Source organism: Bufo gargarizans, chromosome 2 (assembly GCF_014858855.1).
Source record: "Bufo gargarizans isolate SCDJY-AF-19 chromosome 2, ASM1485885v1, whole genome shotgun sequence".
Lineage (NCBI taxonomy): Eukaryota > Metazoa > Chordata > Amphibia > Anura > Bufonidae > Bufo > Bufo gargarizans.
In genome coordinates, this window is record NC_058081.1 from 685,364,067 (window position 1) to 685,368,997 (window position 4,931).

At 42.5% G+C, this 4,931-nt stretch overlaps 1 pseudogene; it reads left to right on the forward strand.

Moving 5' to 3' along the window:
- Window positions 1–3,608: 3,608 nt before the first annotated feature.
- On the forward strand, window positions 3,609–3,681 carry LOC122929930 (annotated as a pseudogene).
- Window positions 3,682–4,931: the final 1,250 nt, after the last annotated feature.

Genomic DNA, 4,931 nt, shown 5'->3' on the forward strand with positions numbered 1-4,931 from the left:
AGATCAGAATCTATGAATGACTAGACTGGCCAGTGCCTTGGTATCATCTTGTATAATAAGCCAGGTTGTATGCTCTTGTTTTTCTGTATTTCTGTTACAGTGTCCAGTTTCAGTCCTTGGAGAACTGGAAGGAGTGAACAATATTATGAATATACAGATAGTAGAGGAAGAAGTCGAGTGTCTTGTGTAGGGGATGAAGATTACTGCATGAAAGAAATGAGACATATGTCAGGTGAGCATGTGTATTACTACTTACTGTATACCGATGTCCATCCTCACCTTTAATTTAGGTCTTTTGATGGCAAAAATCCAAATTCAAACTTCTTGATCTGGAGAATAAAATGGCACAGGCAAATCCACCATATCTATAGAGCCACAAAGACATGAGATAGATAGATAGATAGATAGATAGATAGATAGATAGATAGATAGATAGATAGATAGATAGATAGAATATATATACAGGAGCAGACACTCAAAAACACAAGACTACATTTAGAAGGCCCAGGGTCCTTCTAAATAACAAACAACCAAAACAGGCATCACTCTAGCAATGGACTTCCTTTATTTACCCATTCTGCAATATTTCAGCCCAGCATAATAAGGCCTTTGACAAGCTTGACAAGAGCCTCATTGTACTGGCCTGAAATGTCACAGAATGGGTGAATAAAGGAAATCCACTACTGTTTCACTTATATTAGAGTGATGCTTCTCTAGATACTGTAGATAGAAAGATAGATAGATAGATAGATAGATGCAACAATCCCCGGAGGAGCCAGTGCAGAGGATGGGAGTGGTAGTGGTCCTGATGAGATATTTTATCACGGTGTCCCATCCAAGGCTGTCACTCCCTGGTGTTCAGTGTAGTGAATAAGTGATGAAGGAACTAGGCAGAGTTTATAGAACTAAAAGTGCAAAAAAACAACTAGCAGCACATCCAGCAGCAATTTATTCTCTCTGATATTAAGGTATGGTGGCTGAATGGATGGTAGATAGATAGATAGATAGATAGATAGATACTATAACAAAAAAAATAGCAGCACTAGTCAGGAAAATGTTGGTGTAAATCCCTCCAATCCGTGGATTAGGAGTCAATGGATATACAATGGATATACTGGAGTGTTGAATCATTCTTCTATTATAGATAGATAGATAGATAGATAGATATGTGTATGCATTTTTTAATGTTACACTCACAAACTTAAATGTATTTTATTGGGATTTTATGTGACAAAGGAGCAAGTATGTGTGAAATGAAAAGAAAATGATACATGGTTTTCAAAATTTTTAATAAATAAAAATCTGAAAAGTGTGGTGCGCATTGTATTTAATCCCCTGTACTTCGATACTCCTAAATAAAATCCAGTGTGCCCAATTGCCTTCAGAAGTCGCCTAATTAGTTAATAGAGTTCACATGTGTATAACGTATTCTCAGTATAACTACAGCTGTTCTGTGAAGGACTCAGATGTTCGTTAGAGAACATTAGTGATCAAACAGCATCATGGATATCACGGAACACACCAGACAGGTCAGGGATAAAGTTGTGGAGAAGTGTAAAGAGTTAGTAACATAGTACATAAGGCCGAAAAAATACATTTGTCCATCCAGTTCGGCCTGTCATCCTGCTTGTTGATCCAGAGGAAGGCAAAAAAAAAAAAAAAAAACCCTGTGAGGTAGAAGCCAATTTTACTCACTTTAGGGGAATAAAAAATTCCTTCCCGACTCCAATCAGGCAATCAGAATAACTCCCTGGATCAACGACCCCTCTCTAGTAGCTATAGCCTGTAATATTATTACAATCCAGAAATACATCCAGGCCCCTCTTGAATTCCTTTATTGTACTCACCATCACCACCTCCTCAGGCAGAGAGCTCCATAGTCTCACTGCTCTTACCGTAAAGAATCCTCTTCTATGTTTGTGTACAAACCTTCTTTTCTCAAGACGCAGAGGATGTCCCCCTCGTCACAGTCACAGTCCTGGGGATAAATAGATGATGGGATAGATTTCTGTACTGACCCCTGATATATTTATACATAGTAATTAGATCTCCCCTCAGTCGTCTTTTTTCTAAAGTGAATAACCCTAATTTTGATCATCTTTCAGGGTACTGTAGTTGCCCCATTCCAGTTATTACTTTAGTTGCCCTCCTCTGGACCTTCTCCAGCTCTGCTATGTCTGCCTTGTTCACAGGAGCCCAGAACTGTACACAGTACTCCATATGTGGTCTGACTAATGATTTGTAAAGTGGTAGGACTATGTTCTCATCACGGGTATCTATGCCCCATTTGATGCAACCCATTATGTTATTGACCTTGGCAGCAGCTGCCTGACACTGTTTTTTGCAACTTAGTTTGCTGTTTATTAAAATTCCTAGATCCTTTTCCATGTCAGTGTTACCGAGTGTTTTACCATTTAGTATGTACGGGTGACTTGCATTATTCCTTCCCATGTGCATAACTTTGCATTTGTCAGTGTTAAACCTCATCTGCCACTTATCTGCCCAAGCCTCCAGTCTATCCAGATCCCTCTGTAGTATATATGCAGTATACTGTCCTCTTCCGTGTCAATTACTTTACACAGTTTAGTGTCATCTGCGAAAATTGATATTTTACTATGCAAGCCTTCTACAAGATCATTAATAAATATATTGAAGAGAATAGGGCCCAATACTGACCCCTGAGGTACCCCACTAGTGACAGTGACCCAATCTGAGTGTGTACCACTAATAACCACCCTCTGTTTTCTATCATTGAGCCAGTTACTTACCCACATACAGACGTTTTATCCCAGTCCGAGCATTCTCATTTTATATACTAACCTTTTATGTGGTACAGTGTCAAATGCTTTGGAGAAGTCCAGATATACAACATCCATTGATTCGCCGCTGTCAAGTCTAGAACTTATCTCCTCATAGAAACTGATCAAATTAGTTTGGCATGACCGATCCCTCACGAAGCCATGCTGATATGGCGTTATTTGCTTATTTACGTTGAGATGCTCTAACATAACATCTCTCAGAAAACCTTCAAACAGGTTACCCACAACAGATGTTAAACTTACCGGCCTATAGTTTCCAGGCTCTGTTTTTGGACCCTTTTTGAATATTGGCACCACATTTGCTATGCGCCAATCCTGTGGGACAAAATATCCCAAGCTCTGAACATCTCACAGAGCACTGTTCAATCCATCATCCGAAAATGGAAGCAATATGGCACAACTACAAATTTACCAAGGCATGGCCATCCACCTAAACTAACTGTCCAGGGAAGGAAAGCACTAACTAGAGAATCAGCCAAGAGGGCCATGGTCATTCTGGAGGAGCTGCAGAGATCCACAGCTCAGGTAGGAGAGTCTTTCCACAGAACAACTATTAGTCGTGTACTCCACAAATCTGGCCCTTATGGTAAAGTGGCAAGAAGAAAGCCATTTTTGAAAGCAAGCCATAAGAAGTCCCATTTGCAGTTTTCCACAAGCCATGTAGGGAACATAGCAAATATGTGGAAGAAGGTGCCCTGGTCAGTTGAGACCAAAGTTAAACTTTTTGGCCTAAATGAAAAACGCAATTGGTGTGTGTGGTGGAAACCTAACACTGCACATGACCCTGAACACGCTTCTCGGCCTTTTGGCTAAGATCAAGTGCAGTATCTGTTCTTATCAATCCAGTCGAGCCGGACTCCTGGACTGAACTCTGCCCATGGAAGAAGGCCGCGACAGGCTGAGCCATGGAATTAGAGGAGAGCAGAGAACCACACAGTGGCCCACGAAGGGTGTACAGCACTAGGGCAGAAATGTCCTGTGTGAGGTGGCCCGGGTTGCTGGATCGATGCCATTAGGTCGAGTTGTGTTGAAAGCCCAAAGTGCAAGTGCCCCAGGACTGGTGACCCTGGGGTGCAGGAACTCACTGGGGGTGGAATCTCACTGAGAGATGGCACATTAGCACAGCACTCTCTTTCTCATAATTTTAGCACACACCTCTATTTGCTCGGCTTCGGCCTTGAAGATACGAGGAATTTTTATAATTCCGGTCGAATGTCCGGGCTATAATGGCAAACATTCACTTATTTATTTTTTATGTCACTGTGTGCACTTTTACACGTTGTGTGTTCACTAGGATTTGTAAGGGTTGCGGCGCCCTTACGGGTACCCCCTCCTTGAGGTCTAGGGGGGGGTGTGTGTGGCCATATTGGTTCCTCACCCCCCTGCCAAACCCCTTGGGCTCTCCCTCCGGGGAGAGTCCAGACCTTGTTGAAGCTCCTGGCTGACGCCCTGGGTGGCAGCCTAGGCGAACGCCGGGAGCATAGATGGGCGTACCCTTGGCTTCGGCTGAGGATTGCCGTTTGTCCCAGTCTCTTGCAGGAGCTTCGGCCCCGGAGGGATTGGGAATGGTTTGTGGGGGGCCCTTCTCTTGGGAGAGGGCCTGCGATAGACTGCGACCTAGTGCATGATTTTTGTGTGGCACGCTGCACGATTTTGTTGCACAAGGTGCGAGCACGACTTTGGGCTAATAAAAGAAGAAAAGAAAAAATTGAGTTCTGTCCTAGGGGCTCAATACTAAAAAAATAAATAAAAATGATTAGTTTTATCCTAATGCATTTTGAATGGAGAGCAATCTGTTCAGGATGCATCAGTTCAGTCTCACTTACGTTTTTTGACCGGAGAAAATACCGCAGCATGCTGCATTTTTCTCTCCAGCCAAAAATCCTGAACACTTGCCGGAATACCGTATCTGGCATTAATTTCCATTGAAATGTATTAGCGCCGGATCTGGTTTCCTGATCTGCGCATACGCAGACTTTTAAAAATGAGAAAAAAATAAATACTGGATCTGTTTTTCCAGATGACAACCGGAAAGACGTATCCGGCATTGCAATGCATTTGTCAGACGGATCTGCATCCGTTTGCGTCCAGAACTGCCTGCCAGAATCCTCT